This window comes from Ammospiza caudacuta, chromosome 5, assembly GCF_027887145.1.
Source record: "Ammospiza caudacuta isolate bAmmCau1 chromosome 5, bAmmCau1.pri, whole genome shotgun sequence".
Taxonomy (NCBI): Eukaryota; Metazoa; Chordata; class Aves; order Passeriformes; family Passerellidae; genus Ammospiza; species Ammospiza caudacuta.
This window is the reverse complement of record NC_080597.1, coordinates 15,965,815-15,974,674: the sequence shown is the minus strand read 5'-3', so window position 1 is coordinate 15,974,674 and position 8,860 is coordinate 15,965,815. Positions and strand designations below refer to the sequence as shown.

General features: G+C 49.4%; 2 protein-coding genes across 2 annotated transcripts in view; both read left to right on the top strand.

The window, feature by feature from the left end:
* The first annotated feature begins 3,292 nt into the window (after nucleotides 1-3,292).
* LOC131557607 (lactosylceramide 4-alpha-galactosyltransferase-like) overlaps nucleotides 3,293-8,860 on the top strand; it is a 23,971-nt gene continuing 18,403 nt past the window's right edge. Inside the window, exon 1 of the mRNA XM_058804951.1 lies at nucleotides 3,293-3,344. The gene's annotated coding sequence lies outside the window, so the exon portion shown is untranslated. The remainder of the gene's footprint in view (nucleotides 3,345-8,860) is intronic.
* The window catches only part of LOC131557608 (lactosylceramide 4-alpha-galactosyltransferase-like), a 16,290-nt gene continuing 10,745 nt past the window's right edge, over nucleotides 3,316-8,860 (top strand). The window contains exon 1 of the mRNA XM_058804952.1: nucleotides 3,316-3,344. The gene's annotated coding sequence lies outside the window, so the exon portion shown is untranslated. The remainder of the gene's footprint in view (nucleotides 3,345-8,860) is intronic.

Sequence of the window (8,860 nt, the reverse complement as noted above, 5' to 3'; positions counted from 1 at the left end):
AGGTGAATTAAAAATACACAAAAATTTTACAAAATCGACATTTTCTATGTAAATATTTTCCCTCCGACTCAAAAACAAATACTCATTTTGAAATGGCATTTGAATTCTGAATATGGCTAAATCTATTTAAATGTGATAGAAATTAAAATTATTTTGTACAATCAGCATGACACATTACAATATGATCCAACCAATTTGGCAGTGATGATTAATTCAGTACTCTCTAACTTTGGGCTTGGGCCAGGGAAAGCTTTTGCAATCTCAGGTTCCTACAGAAAGGGACAAACAAGTACTTCATTTCCATGTACTCAAATGTTTCCAGGTCTCCCTGCTGCCGGCTGTAGTTACAGGGGAGCTGCCCTTAGGGATTCTTGGAATGGGGAGAAAGCTGAAGCAGAGACCTGCTATGCCATTATTGTGCAGAGCAGGGGGCTGCTGGCCTTTTGTCTGTGGTAGAACACCTCACTTTGGGTTTAAATTATGTAACAGTCATCCTGCCTTCTCTCCAAAGGTTCCACGCCATTCCAATTTCTCTCAGTGCTCCAATGACTCTCACATCACATCTCCATTATTAATCCACTTGCTGGACATGATGTTTATTATCATTCTTGACTCAACTGGCAAAATGTATCAGAGTGCATAAACCAGGGTTGGTGCACACTGATCAATAAATATTATAATGTCCTAATGCCTCTAAAAGGATTTCTCTGTTTCTGCCAGCTTCATTAAAAAAAAAAAAAAAAAAAAGACAAAAAACTCTTATTAGAGGCTCAGGAACTTCATTCCAAGGTGTGAGTGTCTGTGAGCAAAGCCACTCAGTAGTTTTATTCTTCTTTCCTCTCACAGAAACTTGATCAAAAAAACCTGGGAATGGGAACACACTCCAGTGTCAATCCCATTGAGGCTGATTGGGAATACCATGGCACAAAAAATGCAGGTGTTTTAAGGGTCTCAGTCTGCAATCTGGCTCCTGGCCAGACAAGGGCTGCTGGCAGCATCACAAGAGGGTTTGATCTGCTTTTCCAAAGGAAAAATTTCTGTTTGGCTAAAAGCAAAGTCACAAGAGACCGCAAGACAACAGCTGAGGCTGAAGAGCATGAGGGAGGAGAGGAGGTGTGAGTGTCCTTCAGCCAGCCACAGTCACCACCTGCAGCACCCCAGGATGAGCTGCTGGATGGAAAGGCAGGAGCAGGGCTGCACCAGACCCGCTGTGCCTGCAGGAGACTACTGCCCTCAGGCAGGAGCAAACAGCCCCAAGGGCAACATCGTGCCCTTGCTTATCCCCATTTACCACACCGGCAAATGCGCAGCTCTGTGACCCTCTGGGCTCAACCTGTCCTCCAAGGAAATGGTATGTAAAACATCTGGGAGACTGATCCTGCGAGGGCTGAGCACGTGTAACATCTGGGAGACCCTGCTGGCTGCCTGCCTGCCTTCCATCCCCTGGGCGGTGTGCCGGCAGCCCGTGGCATGTCCGCCCTGCCCTGCCGTGTCCCTCTCTCCCGTGGCAGGATCGCTGGGTGCCGCGACCTTCCCCTTCCCCTTCCCGCCTTCCCGAGCCCTCCCTCGTGCCGGCCTGGGGGAGCCGAGCCGTGCCTTCGCTGCTTTCACAGCACTGAATCCTGTGGGAGCTCTTTCCAGCCGCGGGCTCAGCCCTGGCCAGCAGCTCGCTGGCTGACTTGAGCAGGGACGAGGACGAGCCGCCTGTATTGTCACAGCAACCCCTCCGCAGCGGCTGTCCCCTCCCGGGTCACACGGGAGTCGCCTCAGCGGCTGAGAGATGACATAGGAACTGCTCATCAAACCAAAGCCGGACCCAAAGCTTGGAAACTATTTCATGCCGGCGATTTGCAGCTGTCGAGCTAGCTCAGAGGTGATGATGCTACTGCTCTGCTTTGGGAGAGTGATTTACACCTTGTTATGCTCTCCACGGAGATTTGGGGTAGATTATTTGCTTCCCACGCCCCGACTTGGTTCCCTGAGACCCCGCATAATCCAGCCCAGACCTGTGAGTGGTGTGGATGGCATCCTTGGAGTACTGCCCTGCTTCAAGCTTCAGGAACTGCTGGTGAAACAGCCCTGAGGCACACGGGTGGTCTGAATTCTGCTGGTTGGGTACATCGCCATGTCCAGAAACTTTTACCTTCCCTGCTGTAGTAACCCTAGGGGACACAAATGCTGGCTCTGGAACTCTTATGGAGAGAGATCTAGCCTCCAGACCCTCCTTCCCTCCTTTGTCACCTTCCCTCGGGGTGTCTGTGTGTGGCAGTGCTGCAGATACTGTGCTTGCCCTACGAGCCCCCTCGATCCATCTGCCGGCTCCTGAACGCTCCCATGGGCTTCACAAACCCCATCCTGCCTCCCTCTGCATCCGAGGGCTGCTCCCACCCAGGGACCAGGCAAGGAATGGCATCCAAGCAGGATGCTCCAAGGAGGATGAGCACTGACACCTTCAGGAGCAGCAACTCTCTCATTAATTTAAGTTCTGCTCAGCCGCACAGACGAAAATATCTTGAAATCTCTTTTAACTTTAATTTTGATTAAGACCTGTTCTGATAAAAGAAATAACGCATTATTGGTGGGGAGATGCAATTTCAGATTACTTGTTTGCGGCGAAAGCGTTTTTGTTTGCAGCAATGTGATTATTTATGTGGTGGAAAGGTTTGTCACAGGTACAACATTTGTAACACCTTAGTAACACATAAATATCGTGGAAATCAGAACACGGGGCTGGAAAGCATCTCTAAAGAGCTCGTGTTCAACTCTTGCTACAGGTAGAATATCTGTCTAAACCATTCTCGATTATATCACCTAACCTGCTTCGCAAAATCTCTGGTGACCTTCCAATGCAATTTACTCCACCCTACAGCAGCCTTGCGCTCAACAGCACTCTTCTAAATGAAAGCCCAGATTTCCTTTCTTTGTTCATGCTAATTAAGAACTTGTTAAGCAATCATTGCCAGGAATTTAATAGAAAAGTTCCTCCTGCTTGAGGGTACGTTTGAAACTTGCTTAGCAACAGGTCAGTAGCTCAGGTACGGGCTGCTTGCTTTTTTTTTTTTTTTTTTTTTTTTAACTACAATTTTCAGTTTCCCATTTTTAGTGACTTTGTATAAGATCTCTTTCGGCGCCCACAGGTGTGAGAAGTTTCCGCCTTCCCCTGCTCCTCCTCCAGTCCGTAATTAGCGGCTCCCGATGTCGGAATGTCTCTGGCCAGGGTGGGTCACCCTGTCACGCACCGCCACTCGAGCGCGACAGCGCAGGTACAACTGCGCTGGGACGGCTCGGGTTCCCTGCCTGCGGGGTACAGCGCAAACTCCTGCAAGTGAGAAAGAGAGAGCGAGGTGGGGGAAAAAGTCCTTAGGACAATTTTAAGTGGTACAGTGGGAATTAAAAGTCCCAGAGCGCCCGGCCGAAAGCGGCAGCGCCGTGGGTGGAGCCCTTCCGCGGGGCTCCGGGGCTCGGGTCCATCCCGAGGGGTCTCCCTGAGCCGAGCTGAGCTGAGGGGCGGCCCCGGAGGGACATCTCGGTCCCGTCCGGCGGGGGCGGCGCTGCGGGACGGAGCCGCGCTCTCGGCGAGGTGAGCCCGGGGCTGCGGGGCTGGGCTGGACCGGGCCGGGCGGCTCGGCCCTCGTGTCCCGCTCGGGGAAAGGGGAGGTTTTTCTCGGGGGCGGCGCGGTCGGAGCGGCAGCCGGACCCCGCAGCGCCGGGCCGGCTCCGTGCGGGGCTCTGGGGCAGCCCCCAGCGCTCCCTGCGGGGCCGGGCGGTGCGGGGCAGCGCCTCTCGGGCTCCCCGCGCCGCTGTGAGGGGCGTGTGGCCAAGGGGAGGGCGAGGGCGGCAGCTCGCCCGCCGTGGCCGCCCGTGCCGCAGGCTGCGAGGGCTCCATCCCGCCCCAGCAGCGCTGGTGGGACGCTGGAAGGTCTGGGAGGATGAAGAGGAACGGGCCAGCTGGGAGGAAGAAAAGCGGAGTTCCGCTCTGCCAGCGGTGACTAAGAGGTCGGGCTTGGCTGAGAGGGTGGAAAGACATCAGAACTGGTGAGCGGGGAGGGTGCAGCTGGATGCCGTGCTCCCGGGCAGACGTGCTCTGGAAAACGTCGGAGTCTGGACAGGGGTAAGGTCTGAGGAAGAAAGATGGAGATTCTCAATAGTACTGTAGGAGGGGGAGAAGAGAGCACCTCCACCTTTTTGTGCACTAAAGAGCCATTTAAAAAAAATAGAGAACTTTTGTAACTCTAGTAACCTAAAACTATTAATGCTGCCGAAAGAAGACGAGTTTAGAAGCTTTGGCTAAAAATGAACAATCCTGGTAAAGTGAACATGTTGCCTTCTAATGCGTGAGAGGTTTCTCAGAATAGACTGGATGTTTCTTAACTCTGAAGAAACTGGTGGTTTTGCACTGTTATCCACGGGGTTTGTTGCAATGGAAACCAGAGAAGGAACTCTCAAGAAACTCAAATACCCCTGTGTCTGGGTTTTTTAGCAATCCCAGCAGCATCTCGAATCAGTGGCTCTGTAGGAAGAAACACTGGCTGGTGAGGCACATGTGAATGCCCTTCTGTTGTTCGTGTGCCCTGTTTGGCAACACACAAACGGCCATTACCGCTGAGGGCAGGAGTGTGTGGAGTTGAGTGAGAAGCTGTCTGCCTCCAGGTTTAGCTTTGGGTGTGCAGTTCAGGGAGCAGCTCTCCCTGTGCCTCAAGGTTTCCTTCCTATGGGATTTCTATTGACCCTCGAGGCATTTGCTCTCTCCATCCAAGATCTATGGCTCTAATGAAGTTTTTTTTTTTAATGTGGGTCTAATGAAGTTTTTCCTGTTCAGAGGCATCATTGTGCCAAGTTACCATGCACTGAAGTTCAGTGACACCAGAGGGATGCAGCCTCCTGGATGCCTGCCATAGAATCTTTTTGTACCAATATTTGTCTGTGCCACAAGGAAGAACATTCGAACCTGCAGCAGAAGCAGCCTTTTGCTGATTTAGCTTTAGCAAGGCTGGTCACAGCAGATTCAGAGGAGCACCGAGGGAGGGAGTGGGGCCACTTCCTTTAGCTGCAGTCAGCCCTCACCTTGGCTTTGTCATCAGCAGATATTTTGGCACAAGGTGCTTATGAGTAATTCTTCAATATTGCTTTCATCTTATTTGGTCTCTAGTATGGAGAGAAGCTTTTGTGCCAGTCACAGTCCCCACAAGCAGCCACGCAGGCGTGCCTGTTCCCTGTGTAGAGGGGAGACCAGAGGAGCAGGGCACCCATGTGCTGGATGTGCCTTGCTGTCAGTGCCCTGGGGGTTTGGCCCAAGCTACAGTATGTGATGGCAGGAGAGACTGGCTCACCCCTCTTGTCTCCACTGGCAGCCTCCCAGTCAATCACTGTGGCTGTGCTATTATTTAGCTCCCTAAGGGTTGTGCTTTCCAGGTTTGTCAAAAACTTGGACCATGTCTTCTGGATTGCTGGTTCCTTTCTCTGCTCTCATCAGGCGGGTGTCTTTTACTCTTGATCAAATTAACACTAAAACACCTAAAGTTGCTGAGTTGTTCAGGTTCCAGAAACAGATTCACAGATCTTCTTTTGGGTGGTGTTTTCACTGGGAAACAGGTGATATGCTACCAACTCACTTCTTGTAACTCATTTTTTCCTGTCTTCACTGACTTTAATTATTAATCTTAAACTGGGGCTGAGAACTCCACCCAACACTTTAAATGAGGTCTAGTGGAATTGAGATTATGGCATTGTGAACCAACCACTCCCCTGTCAGTGAATGATTAAGTCATATTTACTTAGATTTTTCTTATAGAAATATTTACTCTTTTTTGTACAATTGCATAACACCTCCTGTCTATGCAAGGTTAATTGTCTCCCAATATTAAATAAGTTCAACCTTGCAGTTGTGGTGTCACATAAGAAAGTACTTCCTCAATACTCATAGGAGGGAAGTTGTGAGACAAAAAACAACCCCTGAGATCCTTGAAGAAATGTAGACATTTACTTCTGTATAATTTCAAATCAGAGGTGATACTTCCTGCTTCGGTTCTATGTGATCTGCTCCTTGATCTGTAAGAAACCTGTTCCAGAGCACCAAAATAAACAAAGGTACCCTAAATCCACGTGTAGTCTGCTGTTAGACCATCTTTCCTTGTAGTTAACAGTGATTCTGTGAATTAACAGAGTTTTCTCACTTCCTGATCAGGTGGAGTTCTGGCTTCTGTGCTCGTATGGTCTCCTCAGATGTGCCACCAAAGGGCAGCTCCTTTTCCAGCCATGTGCCAGTATTCTCTTGAGCTGTGAGGGTTAAGACAGTGTTTAGTCTTAAATTTTATGCCCCAGCACACAAGAGCCTGCATGACTTCCTACAGAAACACAGTAACAGGAAACTACTGTTTGGAAGCTGTTGGTGGCATGGAGCTGTATCAGTTTCCCAGCTCGCCCACTGCTCGCATCTGTCCTTTTGTCTCTTTGCCCTTTCCAGCAGCTTTACACAGCCAAATTCTGCCATCCCTTTCGTTTTAAGTATTGATGAGGGGTTTATGTAGCTGCTTTCTGAAAACTAAAAGCTGTGAGGTACAAAGCTGCTCCTTTCAGTTAAAGAAGACCCAAAAAATGGTCTACAAAAAAAGGTGTTGGGAAACTTTTCTTGACAGGGTGCTGAGAATTATTGTCCTGTGTTCTTTGGGTGGAAAGTGAAATACCAGAGCTTTCTCTCCTGTTGTGCAATTCCATATTTCCAGCCTCCCAGCTCAGGGTTTGTGGGTTGGTGGCCACCTCTGATTCCTGAAGCCATCCCACGACAGCTGCTGTTCCCCATTGTCCTGTGCTGGGCTCAAGGGCTCTGGCAGCGTGGGGAGGAAGGTGTTGAGCAGAACAGCGTTGGGGAACTGTGCAACTGCCATGAGGAAGTGAGGAGGCCACAGCCCATCCTGAAGGGGGTGGATGAAGGTTCAGAAAAAAGAAAATGGGGGGTGGGCTCCAGGTTGCTGCAGGCCTTTTTGAGCTGGGAGGCAGGTTACATCTCCCACATCACTGGCATGCTGCGTTCTGCAGCAGGGAGGCCTGGCTGGCTGTGCAGCACCTGCTGCTGGGGCTTTGCTGCTCTGCTCTTGTGTCTGTCTGGTACAAGTAAATCTTACCTCTCCACTTATGAAATAGGCACACAAGTCTGAGGAAGACATCAAGCCACGGTGTTTTGTGTTTATGAACCTTCACTTAAGAAACAATCGAGATCATATGAGATCCTTGCAAGGACATGCAGAATCTTGCATTTCAATAAGTGGTCTCAAGACTAGCAACAGCATTTTGTAAAGTTAAGAAAATTAATCTTCCTGGGGCTTTTTGGGTAATCCCAAGTATCCCTCAATAGTGAGGAGCAGATGTCACCAGAGGGTCCTACTGCCCCACACCTTGGTGGCCTGGCCCCAGAGGGGGCAGCTCATACCTGCACAGCTCTCTGGAGAGATTTGGGAAAGCTGCAGGGCAGAAATGACATTTTCCTACCAGCCCTCTGTTTGAGTAGAATCATAGAATAAGCTGAGTTTAAAGGAACACATAAGGATCACTGAGTCCAACACCTGGGCCTGGACAAGACACCCCAACAATCCTGCCCTGGGCTGAGAGCATTGTCCAAATGCTCCTTGAACTCTCTCAGGCTTGTGCTGTGACCAGATTCCTGGGCAGACTGTTCAGTGCCCCAGCACTCTCTGGGTGAAGAACCTTTTCCCAAAATCCACCCTAACCCTGCTGTGGTACAACTCTAGCTGTTCCCTCCAGTAGTTTAGCCCTGTGTTCATTTGAGCAGGCAGTCACAATTTCAGTGTTAGAAATCTCTGCTCTTGATCAGCAGGTGAATTCTCTGTGTAAGTGCCACATGGAGCACAAACAGTATGGAATTTTCAAAGGATGCATTCAGGGAGGTCACCAATGATCCTGATATGCCCTGTTTGAGCTAAGTACAAATGGGATATTCTTCTGGAGTGTGCAGAAATGAACAGAACCAATTGCATTATCTCTTGATCCTCCTTATGTATTGGCATCAGGCTATCAGTATTGGTATTCTGTGTTCCATATGTTTGGGTATTCCTCAATGAACAGGAAACTATAACTTAGGTGCAGGCTGTGTAAAAATCAAGGCATTTGAAATGTGGCAAGGACAGTGCGTGGTGCAGCCTTGGGAAAGGCCCGGTGATTCCCCCTTAGGCTGTGATTGTGGCAATGGTTTCACACAGGCTGACCTGCAGCCTCTCCCAGGCAGTCTGTAGCACTGGGACAGGAGCGGAGGAGCACAGATCCAAATGTGGGTCCTGAGCCATCTCTCTGCTGCACACTGCCTCATTCCAAGTATTCCTAGAGAACAGCCTGGGCCACAGCTCTCCACAGCCTGAGGTAGCAATTCAGAGTTTCTGCTCGTGGCAAACATGCTGTACTGGAAAGAGCAAAGGGGTAGAAGCAGAAGGTGCAGTGCAGGGCACTTTTGTCTGTGTCCTTTGGAAGGAAAGAACCCAGAAGCTTTGCTTTGACAGTCTGTGCAGTCTGTAGTTCTAGGAGGGTTTTTTCCGAATTTGTTTTTGATGAAAGCTTTGCAGTCTTGAATTTTCCATTGTGCTCAAAAGGAAGAAAATGCCTGTCTCTAGCTACTCTGAAACACAGTAACTGGGAGCTGATTTATGTAAACTTTCAGCAGCCTTTTTTTTTTTTTTAATTTCACTTAAGGGTGCCTTAACACCAAATGTATTTGTTGGGGATTACACCCACTGGTTATTTCTAAATTGCCTTAGGTCTAGATCCAAGATTAGTATGTTTAATTTTGGTGTACCAAATGTTATTTAAAAGTCTGCCTTGACAATTATGCTTTGATTCTAGTTTGAGCTTTTAA